General features: G+C 44.7%; 1 protein-coding gene and 1 pseudogene across 1 annotated transcript in view; both read right to left on the bottom strand.

Annotated features, from left to right (window-relative positions):
- LOC147700905 (killer cell lectin-like receptor subfamily B member 1B allele A) overlaps positions 1 to 27,484 on the bottom strand; it is a 426,874-nt gene that overhangs the window by 98,251 nt on the left and 301,139 nt on the right. The window lies entirely within an intron of this gene.
- On the bottom strand, positions 1,386 to 2,550 carry LOC147700906 (uncharacterized; annotated as a pseudogene).

The raw sequence follows: 27,484 nt of genomic DNA, 5'->3' as shown, positions 1-27,484 counted from the left end.
TGTGAGTCTCTGACTTTAAGAACAAGATATCCTCCTTATTAGTGAGGAGGGAGCGATCAAAAGACCAAACAGTCGGGGGTTTTTTACTACAGAATGTCATCACTAATTTAACCGCAGAGTGATCTGAAAGATGCGAAGGAAAATATTCTATTGTTTTAACAGAATCAACCAATCTTTGAGTGGTCAAAATATAGTCAATTTTTGACTTATGGTGATATTTAAAATTCCTATAGGAGACCCCCTGTTGGTTTCCTGACCTTAGTCGCCAGACATCCACAAACCCGTGCTGTCTCATAGCGTCTAGTAAAAAAGATCTAGTTTTAGACAAAACCATGGATCGATTATTAGGGGACTTGTCCAAGATGGGGTCCAACACAATATTAAAGTCGCCGGCTAAAATTATAGGTCCAGAAATAGAAAGTAACGGCAAACAAAAATTGTTTCCAATGAAGAGGGGTCGTCCTGATTCAGACCATAATAACTGACTATTGTAATTGAAAACCCAGCCTTTAGAACTGAAGCTGTGGCCCATCTGCCAGAAGAATCTACAACCTGTGAGATTAGCTTAGCTTTAGCTCCTTTTTTAAAAATAATCGCAACACCTCTTGTATGAGAAGTTTGTGTGGTAGAGACCATAAAGTCAATCCATCTATTCTTTTTAATTACTGTCGACAGTTCAGAATGCGTAAGGTGGGTTTCCTGCAACACCATGACCTGCGCATCCGAGTCCTTCAGATATTGCAGAATTCTACTGGCTCGGGGCTTGGTGCAGAGGCCATTGACGTTCCAGGAAAGGAGACCTAAACTACTCATCTCTTAACCAATAAAGCACCATGATTAGTACTATACCAGAAGAGATATTTATAGTAATATTAAGTACTTGCGTCCAGCGATTATATGTGAAATATGACTTACCATTCCAAAAACTACTATTTAGGTTATTGAGGACTTTTTTACATTTTTGCCGCCCCTGCGCGCTCACCCCCCCCCCCCCCGAGGTGAGAGCCCAGCCCCGTGAAGAACCCTTGCATTATCTAACCGGAGCAGAGTCCAGTAGATAGCGCCCCACCGGTTGACCCCCTACAAAAAAGTCTGACCGCTATCTATTCAAGTGAGTAGACCTTAGTGAGTGAAAAAATTTTGAAAAAATGTAATTAAAGCCATAGGGCTTTTAACTAGTGTTTATTTAGTACATATATAATACATATATATGTATGTGCCTCTGCCCCTTGATATTCATATTGAGAACATGAAAGATAGAACAGCAGGACATATTTAGGCAATTAGGAAAAGAAAAAGAAGGGCACCTAATATTAAACCCTGCTGCCCCCTTTGCCCAAGGCATTAGTAGCTCATCAACTAGTTGCACGGGTCCAAAATTAAGCCTAGCAGGCCGCTTTACCCAGATCCATTAGTAACTCATCCGCTGCTTGCACAGACCTAATGTTATACATCTTATTGTTGTGATTTACTTTAAGAGCTGCCGGAACATGAGCTGAGCTGTTGCGCCCAATTTTCTGAAAGCATCCAAGCGCCTCCCAAATTCCCATTGCTTTTCGAGTGTTGTTCGGGAAAGGTCTGATCTTATCAGAAAAGTAAAGCCTTTCCCAGACAAAGACTTTTGTTTCAAGGCCATATTTAAGATGCGGTCCTTTAGGACATATGTGTGAAAATTAACCAAAATTTTGTGTGGTTTAGATCTGTGTGGATTCAGTTTAAAGGGGTCTCTATGAACCCTCTGAATATCGACTGACAGTTCTGCGGGAGTGTATTCTAATGACAGTGCTTCCTTCAGTAATGAGACGATGTATTGTTTAATGTCTGACCCTTCAGATCCTTCTGGAACATTCAAAATACGGATGTTTCCCTTTCTCGCATTGTTTTCAAGGGACTCCATCCTCTCGCTGAGAGCCAGATCTTCCTTTGTAAGTTTCTTGATATCCTGCTTCGCCTGATCCAGATAAACTGAATAAATGCCAACCGTCTCTTCTAACACTCCAGTTCTTATAGTGAGACCCTCGATTTTATTGTCAAGTGATTCACAATAATTTTTGAACTCTATTTGATTAGCAGATGATTCGGCAAATCCTTTCCTTATCTCCAGAGTAGGAGCTGAAAACATCTCTATAACAGAGGCTGCCGTCATCGGAACTTGAGAGGCTAAGGGGTAGGGGGCAATAAAGAGTTAATATCAGGTTGGATGGGATTAACAGAATCATCATCATCTGGACCCCCAGCCGCGCCTCCCAAGTCAGTAGGATCTAATTCTTCGGCCTCTTCAGAATAAACTGTAGTAAGATCTTGGGGTAAACTCAACTCCTGCGTGGATGAAGACTGGAACTGAGATTGTCCTGGCAGGAGGGACTGCTGTTGCTCTCTTTCTAGGTCTAGTGATCCTTGCGAGCTTGCTGCTAAATCGGTAGTCGCTGCCTTTTCTATTACTTGACCAGGGCACTTTTCAACTTGATCTGACCCCCCAGATAATGATGTATCCAGTGATATGGCAGGTTGGCAAGACAATGGAGAGTCACCCTCTGAGGTTGACGCCATGTCTTGACCGTCTAAGCCTTCAGGAAGATGTAAGATCTGTGGGATGGCTTTAAAATAGGAGCGAAGTGAAGGAGTACTTTTGGAGCCTGCTGGATGTAGTGCTTTAGAGTCCTTGGTCTTCGCTTTGGTTTTACTCTTCACAATTGGGGTTTTGGGCTTGAATTCAGTGTTCAAAAAAGAGGATGATTTCGTCTTGGATGATATATTGACCCCTTTCCCGACTTCTACTCTCCCTTCTGGAACACCGACTTAATTTAGATCTATTTTCTTTTTTCGTCCACGACCTCGACCTCGTTTAGACTCGCCTTTGGGAGTATTAAGTAAACTGTCGGTAGTATTAAATGCGCCAGGGATAGTTGGAATATTCTTATTTGAGGGGGCCTGTAAATGCTCCTCAACAACAACTGCATCAATGTCAAAATCAGGCAGAGTGAGGGTGGTTTCTATCAATGACTGGTCTGTAAAACTAGTATTAGCCAATTCATACCCAGAAGACCCCTCCACTGCAGCAAAGGGAGCAGAGACTTGCAAATATTGGGGCTAACGTTGGAATCCTTCCTTAAAGACTGAGTCTGTACTTGTGTCAGTAAGTCTCTCTGACTCTAACTCAGCAACCCTTCAAGGAGAAAAGAGATTTCTCAATCTCTTAACCTTCTTTAGCTCCAGGGCGGCTACACAGATCCTCGGGCTGGATGGAGTAGCTGGCATTCTAAGCGTTTTTCCACGAGGGGAGAAGAGGGGGCTAAAGCGCTGCTCACTAAATGAGCAGTGGCACTGATAGACGTTTTATTTTTACTTTCGAATCTCCCTCCTAGATAAACACTCTGAATGAAACAAGGCCCGGAGCTTAGCACATCAAAACCCGACTTGCCTGCAACGGATGAGTCCACACGACCCCCCCCCCACAACACCCGCTACCTCCGTAGCCGTATCTGCAGCCGTCTTCGACTCCGCACTCCCTTCGGCCGAGGCCGAGATACCATGGAAACCACCATCCGTACGGAAATGAAGGAGATGAAGGTCCGTGGATATATTTTTACTTAAGCCAAAATTTCCTCCAAGAAAGCACTCATATGTTCACGAGACGATTACTCATGCCCCCATGTACAGGCACTCTTGAGCACAAAGCGGGAGATGATCCTGCCGGCGGATCAACACGGAGCACTGCGGCGAGCTAGCTTGCTGCCGCCATGTTCTTCCCTACCTGGATAGCAATCATTCTCACAACTGCCAGGTTACAGCACTATCGGACCTGGTCAAACTGTCACCTGAATATGTAGACCTATTCTTTGAGAGCCTGTCTGATATGATGTTCTTCCCTGAACAGAAACAATGACTTTTGGAAAACAATCCGGCGCACAGCGTTCCCATGAACTCTGAATTCGGCCTTCAGCTTTGATAAACAAAAAATACTGAAAAGCGTTTGAAACTCTTTTTCCCCGCTCACCATGAAAAAAAAATTTTTATGAGAAATTTTTCAAAATATTTACCTTTTTTCTGGCACAAGTACTTTGCTTAAAGTAGAACTATTCAAAAAGAACAGAGCTTCTATTTTTAGTAGATCTAGAGACAATACTTTACCTCAGCCTCTAGCACGCTTTACAAAATTGTATTTCTATTTGATGAAATTGTCTCGCCCTTCTCTTCTGTATTTAGAGACATTTCATGTGTAATTTTCGCATAATCGTTCAACTGAATATATATGCATAGATTTCTTTGAATGATTACTCTGCTTATAACGTACAGTACCTATATGTTCATGTATTTCACATACACCATTTCAAATGCAAAATGTATTTTGGGGTGGGTAGGAATACCCGCGCATCTTTTTGCTTTAGTTTTTAGTAATTTTATGGACATAAATTTGTGGAGTGGGTGATGTGTTTTATCTTGGACCCCGATCAATATTGTGACCTTAGGCCCCTATACGGCTATAATCAATACATATCCCTATAACGGCAAAATTAATTAGAGCCGTATTTCTGTAACTCGCCTCTGCAGTCTATGACAGTCCATGACACAGCAGAAGCCACTTCCTTAGATTCCTAGATAACACACCGAGTTCTTTCAACATACCAAACCCCCAGCAACCTGGGAAAGCCACGCTTGCTTTGTTTTGATTAGTAATAGAACTCCTGCGAGCACTGCAAGAACGACCAGTTCTTAGTGACATCTTTATTGACGTCTTATGTCCAAAAACTTACGTCAAACTCTGCACCTTTCAGGTATAAATAATACCAACGTTGCCTTAAGCAAACACAAGGTGGTGGTGAATACTGGAGCAGATCAGCTGTCCCCTTGCAGAGAGCCCAGCAGATGCGAGGAGCCCACGGACGCTGCCCCTCCTCTTTGACGCGCTGAGAAAGACGCTGTCTTTTCTCCTGCCGAGAAAATCCAGCTCCGGCGTTTCCAGCCTACCCTTGCGTGTGACTGGGATATCGGGACCTGAGAGGAGATACCAGACCTCCTACATTATATTCCAGAGGTACGGTGCTGACTAAACCCTTAGAGAGAATTCTTGAAGCAAACTCTTGGCAAAACGAACTCAACTTAAATTGTTACTTACTCCCTCCCACGTGTTAGGCTTAGGTCAGGTACACTGGGGTAGGCGTAGTTAGAAGCACCAGTTGAGAACGTTAGCCAATGTATATATTAATGTATATATTTTATTCATTTTAACCATCTTATGGCTAAGAAACCATATCAATGCTTTTACAGTATTATTTCACAATACTCCTTTTACTGTACACACTTTTTATAATAACAAGTCTTGCAATTGTGGCAATTGATTTCACTTGCATGAGAAGGAAGATTGTTCAATAAATAATACCTTTTATTGAAAACGCCCGTCTCTCTATTCTCTGCATCTTGGTGAAAGTAAATCTGCACAACTGACTGAGTGAAATAACTATTGTTTCACACGACTCTAGAGATTGACTCTTATTCTGACGAGCAAAGTTGTCATGTTTATGCAGTTGTCGGAAAACTGAATCCCTTCTTGTCTGAGCCAGGGAAGCTGATCACTTCCTATTCAGTCAAGAAAGTTTCCAGTGACCTCTGAGCTAGCTGGCACAAACCCAATTAAGTCTAACATAGTCAGTAGAGATCTAGAAGACCGCAGTCCTACGTCTACACTGCTGTTTATGTTATTCCAATGCGCAGGGCCTGTAGGGAAAATAGGAACTACACTACATGGCGCCCAACGTTTGGTAAGGCGATAAAACTAACGCAAGACGTTAGAGTAACTCAGTCGTGCTTTGTCACACAGACCCTTTCTCCCATAAATACTCCAATAGACGTCTGGAGTGGGTGAAAGGTTAAAATCCGCCGGAACTTAGTAGGAAGAGATTCCTATGTAGAGTTTCTGGTTTACTCAACGTTGAAGGATACAGTGTTTCAAAATATTGTGCACCGAATCTTTGTCTCCTTGAAACCTGATCTGCAACAAAAGATCTTTCTGACAGTAAAATGCCAGGAAGTGGCAAGAACAACGGGACCTCTGAAGCCGCAGTAGATGCGAATCAACGGGACTCCGATGTTACAGGGTTAAATGAACCGGGTGCGAATATCATCCCGGCAAACATAAGAAAAACTATAACGTCAAAACTTATAGAAAATGGACTGACCTCATGAGGTGGTACAGTCATTTTCGTGATAGAGGCACACGAATATCGGCAGACAGAGGTATTCTATACATGGATAAACTTTCCAGCGGCAAACGCTACAACACACGAGTTTCACTATTACAAAATAGAGGAACCACCGGAAGAGTACGCTCCTTTCGAGGAGATTGAAATCCCATTAAAATACCAAGAGCACCTGCTCTGGTTTAAAGGCGCTCTAAAACACAATGAACAGTATAAGCTAAATGTCCAGGAAGGAATCATTCACGATATATTTTCACAATTATCTGTGTCACATACGTGAACACTTAATTAGGTATAGCGACCAAAGGGCTTCAGAAGCAACACTCAAAGTTGTATCAAAAATATATTATTTTTATTTTTTAATTTTCAGTGCATAGATAGCTTGTTTTCTTGACAATAAAGGTCTGGCAACAGAAATACTACCAAAACAAATATAACAGATAATATGGTGGTACATAAACACCTTCAGCATATAATGTGGATACACTCAAAGAACCACATATAAGTAAATTAAACACAATGAAATTCACAGATCATGTTTTAAGTTTTAAGTGAATTTTACAATATGTTGCATAAAAGGTGTTAGGCGTCAACGTTTCGTTCCTCGTTGGTCAAAAAGATCCGTAGGACCATCTTCAGGACAGAAAAGTTGCACAGAAGTATCTAATATAAACATAATAACATAGGTATACATGAACCCCTATGGTACAAGGAGACAAATACTCAGCTCAACACAAAAAGGCAATAAAGTGACAATAGTCAGGTGATAGAAGCATGACCAATTCCATGCAGAACACCAACCACCAAATGAGACTATAGGTGCAGTATCAACCTAATACCAAGACCACGTGACAATTCCCGTGAAGTACAATGTTATGAAACTATATATAGAATATGTAAAACCAGTAGATGCTAGACTCCCTTATCCAAAAATAGGAACCACAATTACTCTAATGGAGCGAAAGACAGTGACTATTGAAAGAAATGGTGAGGAGCGCTAAGTGTGATCTGCTAATTAGAGTATTTACTCACGATAATGGCACGCCAGACAGGTCGTTCTACAGAGTAACAAAGGGTCGGGTCAGGTCAACCTAAACATTAAAAGACTACGCGCCCCTTCCCAATGCACCCAAATGTGAAAAAGGTAGCGCACTTACAGTCAGGAAGCCACCAAATGATCTGTAAACAATGTATAGATCTCGGTTAGAACCTGAGCAAAAATGCCGAAGTGTCTAACTAAAGAGGCATATGCTCATGGTAGGTACTCACTTAATAAGCAACAGATAACCAGCTCAAATAAGTCCGTGGTTGATCCCCGTGAGAAATCGCGGCATCAATCTCTTTCCGCACACAACGTGGTTAAAACTCCGTGTTGTGATGGCGTCACAAGGACGGAAAGCATGGCGGCCATCTTAGAATGGTCAAAAGCCTATTTCTATTACTCCAAAAAGCATGCATTTCCAGTAAAATATAAATAACAAGGATCAAAGAGAATCATATCTGAGGACTACATCAGGAACAAACAATACAATAAGTAATCGATGGTACTAATTGCAGCACACAGCTGTGTGTAGCAACTAAAAGTTACTAACAAAACTCACAACAAAATTCAGCAAAGCAGAAATCCCATATTATAGGAGCAATTTGAAGTAGCCAACATATAGTATATCAGAGAGGAATCAAGCAAGAGTAGCCAGTGTATGCCATTCAATAAAGGCGTTTAGCCCGTTTTCCACAGTATTACATAGCCAAATCAGTTTATTCTCTCTTTGGGCTAGCAATTTTTCCACATTAGGTCTTCTCCTTGTACCCTTTACAACCTCAATAACAAACCATTTCATATCAGAGGGTGCGTGTAACATGTTGTTATAATGCTCCACAAGCGGCGCAGTGCTAACATTGCATCTGATGCGGGATTGGTATTGTGTGATACGTTTCCTTATTTCCTGTGTTGTCTTGCCAATGTAATTCAGGGCGCAAGGGCATTAAATGCAGTAGACCACGTTTTTGGTCATACAATTAGAATGATGTTTTAACGTTATTTGTCTCCCATTAATACAACAGATTTTAGTCACCTGAGTGGTTGCACATGCTGTACACCCACCGCAAGGAAAGTGTCCAACATTAGGTGCTAGGCCTCACAGGCTTGTTAAAGTACTGATCTTAGGTTCAACGTAGGCTTTAACAAGGTGATCATGAAGATTTTTACCTCTCTTGAATGCAAATCTTGGGATGGCTAATTGCGGTTCTACCTTTTTAATCCGAACATGAAAAAACTTAATGATTTAAAATATGATAGAGAATATCCTCTGCCAATCGAGATTCTGCCCCTTGAACAATACTCCTGTATAATTTATACAGATAGATTTGTACTACATTACAATGTAGATGACAAATCCTATGATGCAGTCTGCGCGATTGTTAAAGGTCGCTGGCTCTGCAGTAAATTCAGACCGAAAATAACAAAAACTGAATCACTGAGAAAATGTTCGGCTCAGCGAGCTGAAATCAGATCTTTAAAGTTGGCGCTTGAAAATGGCGAACGCGAATTCCAGACACTAATCGTGTGCGATTCGCATTCTTGCGTCAATTCTTAAAATAATGATTTGCTGAGCTGCGATCAAAATGATTACAAAGACGAGACAGATGCCACAATCAAGCATAAAATGCTTTGGAAACAAGTAGTTCTTTTACAGAAAGAACTACAAAAGACTCACATGATGCACACTCTGAGTCATCAACGTGATGGCGTTCACGTTGCAGGGAATTCATTGGCTAATACCTGGAACCTGCTTTCTTGGACTAGCTGTACAAAAACTGCCTTCAGAGTGATGGCCGGGGCCTGGACATGCGCACCACTTAATAAAATGAAGAGAACCTCCGAGGGACCTGGCTGGGTCCCTTGCGTGCGCACCATTTAATTAATAAAAACAAGGTTTGCTGCTGGCTCACTGAAACTAAGAGGGGCCCCTGCAAAGCCCCCAATCCCTGCTGCAACGCTGGGGCCTGTGTTACTCACTGGTCCAACGCTATATTATGTTTTAAACTTTTACTTTTATTCCCGGCCGGGCCCCACCATGATGCCTTCCCTGATTCCAAATTAGCATCTTTCTTCTCATCCGATGCGATAACCACCCCAGATCCCCACACACCGAGACTCCGTCCTGGCCACCACCCACGGACCACTCCTGCCTCGGACAGACTCTGACTCACCTGAAGGGCTGAGGACGAGGCCTGGTCTGCAGCTTCAGAGGCAGGTGCGAGACAGGGCAAGGCTAGCAAGGCAGGCAGGGGCTAGCAATAATTTAAATTATTATGGCCAGTGACGGAGGGTCCTTCTCAGTTTCTGGCATGGCTGGGTCCTGGGATGCCTCACCTCAAAGTCAGCGGTACAAAAGGTGGTGGTGATGGACGGAGCATCTGAACCAATCACACCCAGTCAAAAGATCTGGGTTTGATCACCTCAAAGTCAGGCACACCTTAATTGCGCTCCGCAATGCAAATGGCAAATGTGGTCACCAGCCCCACCCTGGACTTCCGGAGACAACTGCGCACCATCCGGGCGCACACAAGTTAACCCTATATTGGGAAACGTGAAATGTGCCCTTATGTAAAGTACCTTTCAGCTAGCACGTAGTCCCATGAATAGCTCAAATAGGCTGCACAAAGAAATCCACTAGTTGAAAGGAGCGGGCCCAAAGCCTTCTCTGTGTATATTGTTAGCAAAAGCCCCGAGGCCTCGGACGTGGCAGTAGCCAACCTCACTATGGGGTGGGGCAGTGGGTGCACCCTCAGTTCAGCAGAAGCAACAACGACAAGACTCCCCCAGCATCTCATAGATTTCTAGTAACTAACTAGTTAGAGTGAAAAATTGGGAAGGGGGAGCTACTTTCATTTTAGCCAACCCAAGTTGTTCTTTGCACATATCAGTCGAGGCTCAAATGTTTGCTGCATTACATCCACAACAATCAAGCCATACCATCAGCATCATTTAAGAAAAGGTCTCAAAACTCACCTGCTGCAAAAAAGAAGTTTATGCCTTTGGTCACTCTCTGTAGTATGACTACATCTGCGCTCACCCTAACTCCCCACTTTCTCTCTCTATTAGTAATCACACGCTGCAATGTGCTTTGAAGCAGCATTTGGCTATAGTAGCGCACTGAACAAAATCAATAAAGGATTTTAGAAGAGAACCTTAACCTCACAAATGCTTCTTGCACGATTGCTTGTTATATTAACAAGGAATCACTTGGGAGGCGGTGGTGTGTCTAGTACTGGATATCGACATAGTTGCCAAGGTTTCATATTGCTGTGTGTGACATTTTCATAATTTCAGTGTAATTATGAGTGACATTTCAACAACTAAGTGGCATTTTCTCATGAGCAAAATCATGCAATGCAATGGTGCTAACTTCTTGCACCAACCACAGAGGTCTCAGGGTAACCTCGCTCAGAAACAGAAAGAGCTCGTCCATCTATAAAAAGTGTTTTTTTGTGTTTGGGCTCAGCACTGCTTCCCTGGTCAAACCATGCACCTCTGACCGTATGTTCTCATCATATTACAGAGGCAGCAGATGTTCTGGATAGTCATTTATGGGGTAGAGGTTGCAGGGATCCTGCTACGCCATTGCTACAAGGGGATACTAGCCATTGGTCCGAGGTGGAGGAGTGCGGTGCTTGCTGGCTAGTGATGGGCAGGCACCCGAGAAAGGGCCAGAGGTGATTAAACGGCAGCCCACTAAAATGATGGTTGAGCGGGCTACCTATTACACCTCCCGGGTCTGCAGTCCTAGCCCCAGTGCTGCTGTTCACCCTACCTTCCAGCTGCTCTCAGGGTGTCAAGGGTCAAAATGCAAGTGAGGGCTTGTGGGGGCAAGGTGGCAGCTCGGCTGTCCTGGTCTTTTCCCTGGCTCCATGTCGGGTACAGCCCGGCCCCAGAGGGGTTGACACAGCTAAATGGTCAGCCGGGATCGGCAGTGGCAGGGGCCAACCCGGGAGCCCGACATGCACTAGCGGGTCCTGGAGCTGCAATGAAGGGGCTCAGACAGACGTTTTGTAGTGACGAGGTGCCTTCAGCTTTTAGACAGCTGGGACAGTATAGGTGAGTGCGGGGTGCGAGGGGCTTATTGTGTCAAGCCGATCGATGTTTGCGCTGGGGGAAGCTGATGGGTTGCAGAATTTAGTTGTCAAACCCATCGCGCCACAGAGTACAGCAAAATTACTTTAGCAGTGCACAGAGAGGCTAGGAAACAGTGCGCGTGCTGCAGCACTGAGGAGGTTCCTTGGGGAGAGGTGAATAGATTTCAATCACGCTCTCCACAGATTAAAATAATTATTTGCAAGCAAAGTAACACACAACAAGAAAACAGTTAAAAATCGCTACTACCTCCCGGCTGTCCGCCTCAGGAGCGGTCATCTAATAACATCTTAGATTGGTCACAACATGGCTTCCGGGCTTGACACAGCACCGAGACAGCCCTACTAAGTGTGACATAACACCTCCGCACCATTTTATATTTTGGTGGAACGGCCGCACTTATTCTACTTGATCTCAGTGCTGCCTTCGATACAGTGTCACACGAGGTTCTGCTGTTCAGGCTAAAAGAGGTCGGGGTATCAGGACTCGCCCTTGACTGGTTTAGAGACTTTCTATCTGGCCGGTCCTTCCGAGTCTCCCCCCCCCCCCCCCCTACCTCTCCAGGGAATGCCCCATTGAACAGGGCGTGCCCCAGGGGTCAGCTCTTAGCCCCACCTTGTTCAATGTGTATGTCCAGCCCCTGGCAGAGGTAGCCAGGAGGCACGGAATGTCTCTTGTATCCTACGCTGATGACACTCAGCTGGTGGTGGCACTAAATGATGAAAGTGGTCACAGTACCTAAAATTCCAACACACTCTCGTTGACATCACAAAATGGATGACAGCGAACTACCTCCAGCTCAACGCCGGTAAAACCGAGGTGTTGGTGGTGGGAAAAAAGACAAACACTTGGGGGAACAACTGGTGGCCAGTAAACCTAGGACAACCACCTGAACCCAAGGACTGTGTCAAAAACCTGGGAGTCTGAGTAGACTCTGCCCTTAAATTTACTCACCATACTTAAAAAGTGGCAGCAACCTGCTTTTACGGAACCTTAGACCCATCCTAGGATTCTTTGACAACCAAACCCGTCAGACGATAGTCCAAGCAGCCATCCTCTCCCTTTTGCTAGGAATGAACGTAGCAGAAAAAGCTAGACTCCAGCGAGTCCAGAACGCTGCCGCCAGGGCGCTGGTAGGTATCCCCCGCCACACGTCCGTGGCTAATGTTCTCATCAAACTCCACTGGCTCCCAATGGAGAAAAGGATCCACTTCAAAACGCTATGCCTAGCATTCAAAATCCTAAAGACAGCTTCACCCCCCATGCTCTGCCCACTCTTGTCAATATACGTCCCTCGACGCACCCTACGCTCAGAAGGACAAAATCTCGCAACGGTACCCCGTATCAAACTATCCAGGATGGGTGGCCGTTCCTTCAAATACTTGGCCGCCAAACTCTGGAATGACCTCCCTGACCAGATCCTAGGGATACAAGATCTGCAGACCTTTAGGAAAGCAATTAAAACACACCTCTTCTGTTAAACTGATTTCCTCCCTTCCTACCTCCCTGACCCTATCATCTGTCCACTTTTCATACAGTAAGCTCCGGGACGCCCCTTTGCTGGGGCAGCCGTGCGCTATACAAGCACATATAACTTTAACAGGGGTGGGGCCTGGGCGGTTCAGCACTGCCTAGGAGATGCAGTTCTGCTTCGCAGTTGTGTGCTTGCAGCCTGAGCACGGGATAACATGAAGGGGCGGAATGTTTCACTCACATGGAAATCGATAAGTGGCATGATAGGCACTCCCGCATCTAGGGGAGGGGTGCCTTTAGTGGGATGTTAGTGCAGAGGGAACGGTTTTGTTTTCCTGAAAGTGGGCAAGGGGAGGGACTCCTGAAATGCGAGTGAAGGAGGTGCATTGGCGGTCCCTCCCCTTAGGTGATAAAAATAGCCGGAATCAAGGGAGTAGCCATTTTGTCCTCTCGCCTTGCGGAGTAGCCGGAAAGGCGCAGCGCGAACAGTTGGCTTTGGGTGGCTACCTGGGCCCGGCGGCGTTGGCGACTCGTAAAGGTGAGGGGGCCTCACGCGTAGTTTAGGAAGTGTACGGGGCATCATTAGGATGTCATTGGCTCAATAATAATGGCATATTGTTGAAAGTGCAGTTTCTTGGCGGGAAGCGCGGCCTGGAGTTACAAAGTTGGCGAAACGCTTTGAAGGTTTAACGTGTGGGTCGTTTTGGCATCCACCGCCACCGTATCTTGAAACACTCGTTTGCGGCCGGGAGTTACTAAGTCGGGAAACGCTTTGAAGGGTTAACGTGTCTACTTTCGAGAGAGTCAACCGGACAACACGATTTACTCTAGACTCAGACAAATGGCGCCTACATGCGGTTGTACAAAAGGAGGTGGTGATGGACGGAGCATCTGAATCAATCAAACACTGACACCCAGTCGAAAGATCTGGGTTTAATCCATCATCGTTCTTTAGCCAACTCTGCCGCCCCAGTTCAGACATGGCTATATGCAAATCAGTCTGACCCAGTGGCAAAAGTGAGCACGGGTATGCTCAGACTTGAGTCCCTTGCTGAACTGGGGTGGCAGAGTAGGGGCATTGAATGAAAACACATAGGAAATAATGTTAAACCAAATGACATTATTTACAGTAGTTACAAATATATACATTTATAATTTAATGTTAACATAAATCTCAAAATAAATCCTATTTCTTATTTATTTGGAAAATGTAAAATGTGTATGTGCCTCCAGCACATATACAAAGGAACCTGACATTAGCTTTTTTCACCCCAGACTTTTTGGAGCTTTGGCAGGGGAAGGGAAAACGTCTTCATATCAAATGTGGAGGTAGTCAGGATGTTCCCCCAATTCAAAGATTGGCATCAGGTATAACTTGTGGATCTCCTGATCTCTTCAGTACACTCCTGGGCCTGTGGACTTTACAGAGGAAGAACTGCCCTGTTCCTTAAAGGACTTCCCTGTTGCTTGAGGCATCCTTGTTCTCTGGAGGACTGCCCAACTACTACCTCCTGGAATGCCCTGCTGCTTAAGGGCTCACTTTTTCCCCAGAGGGCTGCCCTGATACTTGAGGCCTGCTCTCTGAGAAGAAAGACTAGACCTCCTCCTTTCATCCCAGCCTAAACTGAGAGGCTCCAAGGGTCAGTTGACTGACCTCCTGTTCTGAGCTACAGGGACACAACAAGCTCCAGAGGCCTCCTTACAATTGCCCACCTGACCTGCTGCAACTGCACCTGCCTGAGCCCTGCTGGCCTCTGCTACAGTGAGTCCTGATTCCCCAGGAGATGCCTCCTGGACCTTTTGCTGCCATCAGAGTGCCCTCTTCTTCAAGGAAAGGAGAAATCCTGAAGTTCTGGGTCATCATGGCTGCAAATGGGTCTGTTTACGCCAAGACTCTGCAGCCCACGAGGCCCCCAACAAGAACCTCAGGTGAACCAGACTCTTCATGTTACAGCAACCACCAGTGACGGCCATCAATACCAAATCTGCTTTTTCCACGACAGCCCGCAGTGAGTGCCAGTAACGACTGCTTGTGATGCCTGACAGGATCTTTGTGCTACAGAAATTACTCTGCCATGCCAAGCCTGCTCTTCATACAGCAGTGATAACCATATGCAACACTTTACCTGCCCCACCCATCCTCTACTCTGCAAACTGGACTGTTCAAGCCAGACTTTAAGAAGGTAACTTTTTTGACTAACCTGGTCCCTGTGTCCTGTCCACACTCCATCTAAGTCGGCTTGAATTTGTGACTTTCTCCCAGTCTAGCACATCCTTATTACTGAAAGTGGTGCTTTGCACTCTTAGGTTCTATACTTACATAAAACTTTAAAAATGCATAACTCTGGTTCTACTGATTGGATTTAGTTATTTTCTTTGTGTCATTTTAAAATGTACAATATTTTTTTAAGTGGTTTGGGATTTATTTTGTGGTGTGTTTTCACTTTATTGTATTGTATTGTTATTTTATTATATAGCGCTTACTACCCCTGACGAGGTGTTGCAGCACTTTTCGTGAGTAATGCGCAGCACTTTATCTCTTACATAAGCCTGACTGCTTTGTGCCTAGCTTTCCAGAGTGTTAAGCACTGGTTACTTTAATGAAATGTGTGTTTCACCCTTCCAAAGACAGTGGTTGTCGCGTGAGTGGGTGTTGTACTTGTGATGAAGTTTGTTGTGCTATGTGTCTCATGCACCTTTGTGCATGCACTGCTGTGTGCGCTGGATTTGTGGATGCGGCGGTGAACATGAATGTTATTTTTAGGAATTGTTTTGCATTAAAGCTGTTATTCCTTGTGCTAATGCTTTAGCATGACATTAGTACATTAGTACTTTTAAATTGTGAAGCTCCTTGGCATTGCTGGTGCATCAGTTATGTCAGTTGCTGCTGACTCACTGACTGTGTACTCCTGTATAAATGGGTTTTGAAATAAAGTCCTTTGAAGAATTTACTATCTGCGTGTCTCCTCCTTAAGCGCCACTTCACCTTGCAACAGTTGGTCCTGGGAGTTGGTGATTTTTGGCATTTTTCGTGGAGCTCACAGTTCTTCTGCTGCAAACCTTTCACGCTGCCTTGAGGCAGCTGATCTGGATTACGCCTCTTTTCCGTTGGATTAATTTGGGAAGTTCCACTGAATTTCCACCGCCTGGTTTACCCCAGTGTGTTTCTGGTAATCAGCTTTCTCATCTGTGCATTTTGCCTCAGACGAAGCTATGGACTGTTTCATCTCTTTGGATTCTTCTGGATCACTTCTGATTGAAGCTCAAATTTCATGGGTGCACCCACTGGTTGGGGTCTGTTTCCCAGAATGCATGCACACTAAGGGGCCGATTACAATGGCAGGCGGATTGCCACCACCGGGCCAGCGGTGAGGACCGCCAGCCCGGCGGTGGCGACCCGCCCGCCATCAACCTCAATATACCCACGGCCAAATTAGGATGGCGGTGGGAATGGGAATGGTACCATCCGCTGTGGTCCCACAAGGCGGTCCTTTTCCGCCCGCCTTGCGGGACATGGTATAATGGGGGCATTATGGCGGGGACTTGCAAGTACCGCCATGTGCATTAGGGTGCCTGTCTTTTGTGGTGGAGATTCCGCCGCAAAAAGGCAGGTGGCGAATGCCTTCGGGGGCCCGTGGGGTGTTGCACGTGGGGGGTACCTATGGTACCCCCCTTCATTTGCATGTACAAGGTGGCAGGCACCGCACGGTGCCTGTCATGTTCTACATACAAATGCAAAACATGTATTTTTACATTGTGACGGGTGCTGCCGCCCGCTGCAATGTAAAAATACAGGATGCACCCGCGTAATTTGTATTGCGGGACCGCCGCTCCTCTGGCGGGCTGTCCCTTTTGACTATGCGATGGCGGGATCGTAATTGGCCCTTAAATTACTCAGTGGGCTTCTATGTTACACCTGATTATGAAGGCAGTGTGCACTACACACTGTTTCTTGAGCTATATTTTCTTCAAGTTTAACACAGCAATGTTTGGATGCCTCATGCTTCGTTGGATTCCTTTGGTTGTGTCTTCCAAAGTGTTACTTCCCCAATGATAGCCTGTATTTCGGTGATAGGCAAACCATCTTTGTTTTTTTTTTGTTCCGGGCATTTGACGTACTGTTACAATTTCTAAGTTCAGGCACATTTTTATTTGTCTCTCCAGCCTCTGAGGTACAATTGTTGTTTTTCAAGGTACTTTTGGGGATTCCTTGTGTTTTTTCCTTGATTTAATCTTATTATGGCATCCGTTGCAATCCGTTGCCATTTTCAGTAGGCTGACCATTAAAGATCCGTTTAGAAAGAACACTTCCCACCCCAAGCCAGGCACTTTCAAGGCGTGGAAGGACATAAATTACAACAACCTAAATATACTCCTAAATAATACTAAACCTGAATTATCTAACGATCCCTGTACTTCTACTTCTCAATTTCACGACTGGCTGAGTGATGCCACGTCTCAACTGGCACCCACTAAATCCCACTCAAGAAACAGAAGTACGCCGACTGCTCAATGGTACACAGAAGAGCTAAAAATACAGAAGCAATTAATAAGAAACAGGGAAAGGTATTGGCGACGAACTTACGACACTGAAAGCAAGAATAAATATAAAGAAGCTCTAGCCACTTATAAAACTATGATCACGACGCAAAGAAGCACTTCTTCTCTCTGCATATAGAACATGCCAAAAATTCCAGCAAACAGCTGTATAACATAGCTAAAACCCTATCGGGTAACACACCAGACTTAAACCCCTTCCCATCACAATCACTATGTGATGCCCTGTCTGAGTTCTTCTTCACAAAGGTGAATAATATATACCAAGCTTTCACCTTGGAACCTAATACTACCGCTGCCCCTCTCTCGCAGACAGTTCTGAGTAATACCATGACGAGTTTTAAACCTTTAACGACCGATCAAACTAAAACCATACTGAGGTCCATTAAATCAGGCTCTGCATTGGACCCTTGCCCTACTTCGGTGTTAGCCATGGTTTCAGACACAATTACTCCTATTATCACTCACGTCTGCAATATAATATTGAGTTCTGGGACTTATCCAGACTCTTTAAAAAACACATTGATTAAGCCTTTGCTTAAAAAACCAAATCTTGACAGGAATGATCTGAAAAATTACCGGCCCATAGCAAGTCTTCCTTTTTTGGCCAAACTGACAGAGAAAGCCATGAACCAGCAGCTGTCGGAATATATAGAGAGACACAATCTGCTTGATGATACCCAGTTTGGGTTCCGTAAATATCATGGAACCGAAACTGCTCTCATCAAAGCAGCGGATGATATTAGACTCATCCGGGACCAAGGAGGGACAGCTTTGCTGGTACTCTTGGACCTCTCGGCAGCATTCGACACGGTTGACCATAAGACCTTGGTCGACCGTGTCGAAAAAATGCGAATCCATTCCACTGCGAGAAACCTGCTTGCCTCCTTCTTGGCTAATAGAACTCAGGCGGTCACTCTTGGACCATTCCAATCTGCCAAACGGTCGTTGCCGTGTGGGGTCCCTCAAGGCTCATCCCTTAGTCCGACACTTTTTAACATCTATGTGTCGGACCTTGCTAGTGTCATCAAAGCACATGGGATGAGCCTAACCTCATACGCGGACGACACACAGTTGGTATTGGCCATCAAGGGTGACGGACAGGAGGTGGCAGAACGGTTCCAAAGAGGCATGACAGCTATCGGTGAGTGGATGGCAGGAAACTGCCTGAAGCTCAACTCCGAGAAAACGGAGGTTGTCATTTTTGGCAATCTCTCGCCATCGTGGCCTACTACATGGTGGCCATCAGCATTTGGCACCCCACCTTGTCCGACCCCCAAGGTGAGAAATCTAGGAGTTACCTTTGACAACCAGCTTAACTTTATGGCTCATGCCAATAAGGTAGCGTCCACGGCCCATTTTAAACTCAGAATGATAAGGAAAATCTTGCCTTTTCTGCCTGACACGGCCGCTAAGACCCTGGTCACGTCATTGGTTTTAAGTTCACTAGATTACTGCAACGGACTCTTTCTGAATGCACAATCCAGAGTCACAAAAAAGTTGCAGACGGTACAAAATGCCGCCGCCCGCTTGCTGTCAAAAAAACCAAAATTCGCACCCATCTCAGATACTCTGAGGTCCTACCACTGGTTGTCTATCCAAAACAGGATAAAGTTTAAAGCTATGTGCATAGTCTACAAGGCAATGCAGGATCAGGGGCCTCGCTTCCTAAAAGATCACCTAATACCTTACAGTCCTGCCAGAAAGCTACGATCTTCATCACTTAACTAATTAGTGGTCCCACGTAGCAGAACAGTCACATGGGGTGACCGCCGCTTCCTAGTTGCGGCCCCCAAAATCTGGAACACCCTACCATACCACATCAAAGCCAGTCCATCGCTTTTACAGTTCAGAAAAAATCTGAAGATGTGGTTATTCAACCAATAATACAGTACACCCACCGCATCCTCACCTCTAAGGAATGACATTACTGCAGTCTAGCGCCGAGACACCCAAGGGTAATTGTTTGCGCTCTATAAGTGCCAGAAAATAAATAAATAAATAAATAAATACTAATTTGGCTCTAATCACCCCATTTCTTAAGCATCCGGGTATACCACCAATTAAATGGAAGTTATGGTTGCGCTCATTTGACAACTACCTTGTAGCTGTGGGTGTGGATGGGTCAGACTCTAAACGCAAAGCAGCCCTTTCATTTTCTTATCTGGGCCTTGTAGGTCAGTAGGAGTTTTTAAATTTGCCAAAAGGCTGTTCCATCTGTTGCTGAGGCTGGAGATTGAAATGTGATGACGTCTGCAACAGAATATTTCATAGGAACCTAGTGCTCTCTTGGAAAGATTACATTTCTTTAAAGAAAAAGCAATCTGCTATTTCAGATTTAAGGTCTCTTGTAGCTACTTGTAATTTTTGTGCTGATCTTGATACTTACTTGTGTGATCAATTTGTGTACAGTTGTTATTCAAATAAAATACAAGAAAGGCTATTGAGCTGCAGAGATCTATTGTTAGGTGAGTGTTGGATCTAGCAAAAAGCATTGAACGCTCAATGGTCTCCACGCGTGCCATTTCTCAAGTGTGTTTAAGTAGGTCTTCTGTGGTAGTTAATATGATTGATGAGTCTGAACATGTTGAACATGTTGAATTTGTGCATGTAAAGTACAAGAATGTGACATTTTTCTCTAAAAAATCGAACTAGTTTTGTTACAGATTCGGTTTGAAAACTCATTTGGGAAGCTCTACACAATTTCTTGCTGTGGGCCAACGTTGCACTAACTGTACGAAGTTTGGTCATTTTTAAGTATGGGCGAATTTTGCGAATCTGGCGTTCGTGAATTTTGCGAATTTGCGAACTCGCAATCCGCAAAATCCGCAAATTCTCGCGAATTTGCGGATTATTTTTTTTGTGTTGGCAAGGGTTTCTGCCAGTTTGCGAGGGTTTGGTACCAGTTCGCAATTGCGAACTTAATTGTCGGCTCGCAACGGTCGCGACTATGTTGTTTCTACGTCTGGTTCATCATCACAGGTTCCCAGCACCCTCTGTTTCACCACTGCCACCCTCTGTTTCACCCATGCCACCCTCTGGTACATCAATGCTACCCTCTGGTTCATCATCACTGTAGATTATGGGGGGGGGAAAGCAAGCACATCTGCCCTGCTTCAACTGACATGAATTAATTTGGGGTTGGTTTATTAATGTGTCACTATTTTAAAATTCCAGTCTGGCACCTGCTTCCTCCTTATCTGTAATTTGCTTTCTGTTGCAGTGCAATTTTTTTTTTCCAGGACCTTTGTGGCCTACTTGTAGCTTTTCTATGAGCCTGCTGTGAGGGTCAGAGCAGGGTCATACAATTGTTGCAACTAGCAACTGAACTCTGGAGGGGCCCCAGTCAGGAAGCACTACAGGGAATGGTTACTAATGATGAGTTTGAACTTTTGCACCTGCTGAGTGCTTTCAGTTTTGAAAAACTCATTTTTCTGCAATTTTGCGGAATTCGGAAGCCGCAAATTCATGCGAATATGCGATTTGTTTTTTTGCGGCGTGTTAGCTCGCAAGGTTTTGTGCGTTTTAGCGAGCCGCTTGTAGCCCAACGGCGTGAAGTTACACTCGCGGTTGTTCACGGGCGCGGCCATCTTGTTTGCATGACGTATTTCCGTTTCCGGGCGCGATGTGTAATCTCGCAAAGTGTGCAGGTCGCTAGTACAATTTCGTGTGTGTTCGCGAGGAAAATCTCGCGCAAACTTACCCACGCAGTCGTGAACGGGCGCGGCCATCTTGTTTCTCATTCATTGCTATGGTTCTGGGCATGCCTTTTGTATCCTCTCTGAATCTCTACCATCCTTTGCTTATTTGAAGTTTTTTTTATCTATTTTACTTATTATCTATCCCTCTATTTTTCTAGCTCTATATTTTGTGTTTTCTGCTACTTTTGGTTAATTTTAAACTACTTTTTTAAACTCTTTTCTTTTCTTCTCTTCCCTATTCTATTTTCTTTATTATTTAGCTTCCTTTCTGCCCAGACCATGGTAAAGGGAGCCAGGAAGCATCCCGAGAAGGGGAAGGGTCCCGCACCCCATGCCCGGCTCCCGTGCAGGCGTTTGAGGGGGGAGCAGGTCGCACCCCGGGAAATCTTCAGCCCGGAGGAGGTGGCCGCACTAATTTTTTATGTTCATCGCCGCCTCCCCAGGACCATAATGGCAGGCGGCAAGATCACTAGCGGGTACGGGATCCAGGAGCGCCGGAAGCGGTGGGAGAAGGTGTGCCGGGCCATGTACCACCACTCTCGGGTCCGGTGCACCTACAACCAGGCCACCCATCGCTGGATGGATGTCCTGGACCGGGAACACGATCTGCTCGACTTGCTCGGCCTTGAGATCCCCGGGTTTGGTGAGTAGTAGTAGCTATTTCTTTACTATGTTTTCTCCTGCTCTGTGTGTTATTATCTTGCAAATTTTTGTTTTTTACCAAGAGCAATAATGCTACTGATTACATTGTAGGTAAATTATATTTCAAAATCTTCTGTGCATTTCAGGTGCACTGCTCTCCTTCTCAGTAGCGCTGCTACTATGCTTATTTGTTTTCGATTTTGTGCTCATTTCATTGGCCTGTGAAATTATGCATGAGTGTAGTTTAAAGAACTGCCTAATGCTAGACACTAAGGGTCAGATTTTTAATTACCGGCGCATCCCTGCAAAGTAGCAGGGATGTGCCAGTAATTGTGCGCCACGCCACCACCACCCATTGTGCGCTGTATTTACAATGCGGCGCACCATGGGCCCAAAACGTCACCAAAGCGTTACGCATCTGTGCCGTAAAGGCGGCGCAATGCTGGAGTTGCATCGCAACAATGGCGCAGCTCCAGCAATGCTCTGGGGTGCCCTATCTCCCCAATGCTGCGTCAAGCCGTACGTCTGCTTCAAGCAGGCGCAAGGGTTTAAGTCACGCATCATTGTCCTCAAAGTGACTGATTGAAATCTTGTAGATTTCACTCAGCCACTTTTAGGATGCGTTCCAGCGCAGGAACGCCCTCCCTTGCGCCGGAACGCCCCCTGATGGTGCAGGGCTTTACAACGTGATGCATCTCCCATATGCGTCACGTTGTTAATATACGTCGCACCATGGCGCCTCTTTTGTTCTGCCGCTGCGTGTCAAAATTCACGCAACAATGGAGCAAAAGAGCCGCAAGGGGCTTCTAAATCAGCCCAAACAGACTCAAGTCCAGTCCTTCCTTTGTACACATGGCGATAAGAAGAAATAGTGGTGGTGGATTGATAGTTTGAGTATTTTAATGACTGGTTAATGTAGTAGGAAACTTTTGTGTTGTCGCTGATCTGCAATCACGATGGACTTTGTCTGTCACTTCGTGTGCTGCGGACTGCTGCCGGCCAGTCCTAGGCAAACCTTTTTAGTACTTTGTTTAGTGAGTTACAAAAGAACTTTCCAAGTTGACGGTCCGCATATCAAGCAATACTAATAACATAGTAGACCACATGAGATCGGTCAATATATCCCGTGGAATAGTGGTCTATTTGCTATTTCGCCAAAATATTTTGTAATTGTTCTTTTGAAATGTTTGATTTGGTTGACAAATATCATCCATGTTTTCTGGTCTTTCTTTCTTTCATGTTGTACATCAGCTCCCCCAAGGGGCAAGAGGACACAGGAGGAGGAGGCTGCTGTTCACCAGGATGCAGGCCAGGATCGGGCAGGCGAGAGCTCCTTTGCTGGCCCCGGTAAGTTTTAATTTTAATATAGGAGTACCTATTTTTTCCTAGCGTTCCTCATTCGATTTTTTCTAAATCGTCTTAGATCTTCTTGTAGACTGGATCTAAATTCTTATCCTGCTTCGACTATGACTCCCTGTCGTATTACTAGATTATTCTTATTAGTCTGTCTGTGTAGCTAACTAAGATTGCACATTTGGCAATTCCATTGGACTCCCATTCTAGTCAGCAATAGCTCTATGCACCGAGTGCAGTTCTCTGGGATTGTCCATACTGTCTTTTCAAGTCTTCTAAATGTTTATGCTTTGACAATTGCCAACAATAAAAAGGAGAATGACCACCAAGAAAGAATAAGATACTACTTTACTTTTGGTTTGGATAGGAGGGCAGTCCATTCTACTACTGTTACCGGGACAAATCTGCACAAACAGAACTATGAACACTAAATAATGCATTGCTTAGCTTATCAATTATAATAGGCGCTGTTAGACTTTCCACATACCTCAGTGATAACAGACTTTGTAGTTGAACCCACAATCTCCTTACTGACTAGATAGTGTGGCAGAGTCATTTAGCTCCCAAAGTCACCGATGATTGATCCCCAATGATGATTAGATTATCCAACGCAGGACAAGAGTACGGAGTCGGAGTCAAGAAGTGTCAGAGGCACAGACTCATGCTTGCAAAAATTCCAAAACCTTTAGCTCTGCCACTCTATTCTGGAGGACCAAAAACCACAGAGTCTATTTAAGTTTAAAAGCTTTATTAAAGGTAAACACATTTATTAAAATCAAGTTTGTCATAAAAGTAAACGTTTAACTGAAAATGGAAAAGTGCTTAGTGCTGACGACTAATTGGACACATTTCTTGTGGTCGAGCCGAGCTCTCACCTGGTTTGAACTTGATCTTGCTCGTGTTTTTAGAAGTCAAGCTTCTGTCTGTTAGGAGAAAAAGTGGTGCGTGTTAAAAATAAAAAGCAAGCATTCATCAGTTGTGCCAAAAAGTGCACCAAGACAACAGCCTTCCCTGGAAAAAGCCACAAATTATTACATTGTTTGCTTTTTTTTTTAACATTTCTTTATTCCTAGACCAAATATTATGTAGTAGTGAGTGGTGTATTCTAACATTCTTAAATGTACTTTGTAGGTGGAACATCTGGTGGCGGGGCCAGCGCGGGGTGGTGGTGGTGGAGGAGGCGAACTCTTCTGGGGAGGATGCGGTGCAAGTGCCGGACGACACCAGTGTGCCTGTGAGGGTTCACACGGTGGTGGCGGGCAGAGGTAAGCTATATATTCCTTACTTATTGAGATTGAAGACTGCAGAGTGTGCTATCTGGGGCTCTGGGAGGGGGAGGGGGCGCACCAGCAAGTGCAAGGAGCCTGCGCCCGCTATCTGCACGGGTGTATTATAAATCAACCAGGTACTCGCCTCCTCTTAATGTACTTCGACTTAGCTGTGTAGTTTTTGGCGAGAAGAATCCCAATCAGATCTGAGATGAACTTGATGGATGGGATGAACGAAAAGCGAAAGAAGGGTGTAAGTAAGTGTGGAAGGACGAGAAATTTAATGATGACTGGCAAAGAAGAATGATATGTGTTTGCTTGGTCCCCGAGGTAGCTGGGAAGGAAAGCCTGGGTGGGTGAAAAAGAAACTGTATGTGTGCATATACTTTGAAAGGATGGATGCCTGGATCATGGTACTATCTGACTCTTAGATAGCATATACTCTTAGATAGCATATGTGTATCTAGAGAGAGTAGACGGTCACTGGATGAACTAAGTGTTACTTTGAAGAGCATGTAACACTGCACCCGCACGTCCATTCCAGTATATGAAAGGCAAGGAAAAGAAGTTGTAATTTTGTCCAAATACTACCATGAATAGTAGCAGTAGTTTGTATTGCAACTGCAAGCGCAGCATATATCCGGTTCTTACTTTGGACACTCCCTACCTCTCTTAATAACTTTAGTTTAGTAGTAATAAGTCATTCATGTGTGGGTGTATCACTGTTCACTCAATAATAATCAAAGCACCTAAAGTCATCCCATATGTAATCAAATACATCCCATGTGAAGTGATAGATAATCAGATTATTTAGCTTCTTCATTTTCCTTTTCTAGTACTCATTTGCACTGTAGGGTGAAAGCTAAATTAATTAAGCAGTAGCCCTTTTAACAGAGTATTCTCAGTGCCACCCATAATAGAAAAGTAAGAGCTTCACCACCTGCATGTACTGGACCGGTACAGTAACGCAAGTCTGTCTCACTCATCATGGTGTGCGTCTGTTTTCTCGGGTGCAAGTTCACTGCGCTGGCATTATGCCAGCTTGCATAAGATAACGTACCAATTTTCCTAAACAAGAGAGAAGAAGAAGAATAAGACTGGTGTACTGTCATAGTCGACTGTAATGGAAGTCCATAGTGCTCGTAGAATTTGTTCCTTAAACTCACACTAATGTTAGAGCAAGGATGAAGGAGTGGGAAGTTAGATAGATACTGTCCTCAATAGTTATGTACTGTGCTTTCAATTTGCTACTTGTACTGTGACACAACTTTCTGCTCAATCATTTTGTGTTAATCTTAAGGAGCATTGGTTACAGACTATGTCTTTCTTTCTTCATATAGTTGCTCCTTCCAAATCAAACAGACCATCAAGGAATGAGCTGGCTCAAATGGCCCGGCAACGGAGGCTGGATGCCACTGTCGCCGAATATCGGTGGCTGGTGGCCCTGGAGGAGGAGGACACACAGTCTACCGGAACAACATCTACTGGGACAGCAGCATCCTCCTCTGGGCCCCCACGGGCTGCCAGCGAGCGCAGTGCTCCAGCGGTACGGAGCCGGGCTACCAAAGCCAACCGCCACCGCCGAGCAGCAAAGACAGCAGCTGCCCCCCACAGGCGTTTCAAGGCACGCCAGCACCGCCTATCCCTCAGAGTGTCCTACCTGGAGCAGGAGGTCCTAACGTACAAGACCTTGGTGGAGGGCCTCCGCTCCGACCATGCCACCCTCCACAAGGAGTATGATGCCCTGGCCGCAAAAGTGAACAGCAGCCTGCCGTAGTGTCCCTTGCCCCTTTTTTAGAGACTTTTGGGGGGTGGGAATTGGGAGTTGGGTTGTTTTTGGGACTTTTGAAGGACAATCGTTGGGGTTAGGGAGGGTCTTGCGGGAGATTATTTTGTCAGGGCTACAACTTTTTGAAACTTTATCTGAGCATACCTGTTTTTTACTGCTTTTGAGTCTGGTGGGTGGGGATTTAACAGAAACTTTGTGTTCCTGAAACTTAAGTCTGTGTCATTTTCTTCCTTTAAGTGTAAATGGCTAAATGTTTTCAACACTAAGTGCCTCTCACAGAGTAAGTGAATTCACAAGTCCTAGGACTTTAGTAGTACTACCGTCAATCTCTCGTCTCTCATAATACTCCATTATACTACGTCCCACCAAACGCTTATCTTACCTGTAATTTGTGTTTGAAAGTAGGGCTAGGACCAGGGCTGGCTCCACGGGAAATGGTGATTAAGGTTGGCAATCCTGGGCGGATGAAATGTCCTCATTGCGGTGGTACTAGTGGTGTGACACAGTGGCAGTTGCATGCCTATGGAAAAAAAGAAAATGAAACCTGCTTTGTCCTTACTGGAGCATTACAACGGTACGATAGAGAATATAGCAGGTGACAGTACACTAGAACAGTGCCACAATGTAGCCTAACAAATGGTAAAGTCTTGAAAGTAAAACTAGTACTTGCGTTGAATTTCTTTGACATTGGCTACTACTACAAGAAATAGTACTGAAGCTGAGTAAGTCTAGAATATATCCTCGGATTCCTTCACCAGCCTGTTGCTATGACCTTATCCTCCCCAGCAAGTGTGTGGAATTATTGATGTCATTTAGTCACACATCAATCAAAACCACACAGCCTGGGGGAAGAGGGTTAGGGTTTGTAAAATGGATGGGAATGGGGGTTTCTTTTTGGGTAGGTTTTGTTGAGAGAAGAAAAAAAAAGCACAGCATGGACAAACAATAATTGAAGATAAAGAAATCTTTGGGTACAAAGCTAACCATAAATCTTTTAAGTGACATAAAGAAAGTGCATGCACTACTGCATGCATTGTTACTGAAAAGTAAGTAGTACTTTCGACAACCGTGAATGACAGAATGCGACAGTACAGGGCTGCAGCGTTTTCACTTGCCTTTCTCTGCACTCAGAGGAACACTTCTTACATTAAATTAGGTTTAAAAAATAGCCGAAGTAAAACCTATAGAATGGCTGTAGGGATCAATTTAGAAGCAGAGAGAGATCCAAGAAATGCAGTCACACTCATAGAAGAAAACAATTGATACTGTATCTGTATGTTGTTGTAGTTGTCCTGTTGAATTTGGTAAGTAAGTTGCACGCATCAAACAATTCCTCTTATTAGCGGCACTCCTCCATTCCAGCTGAC

This window comes from Lissotriton vulgaris, chromosome 7, assembly GCF_964263255.1.
Source record: "Lissotriton vulgaris chromosome 7, aLisVul1.2, whole genome shotgun sequence".
NCBI lineage: Eukaryota > Metazoa > Chordata > Amphibia > Caudata > Salamandridae > Lissotriton > Lissotriton vulgaris.
This window is presented reverse-complemented; position numbering and strand designations above follow the sequence as displayed.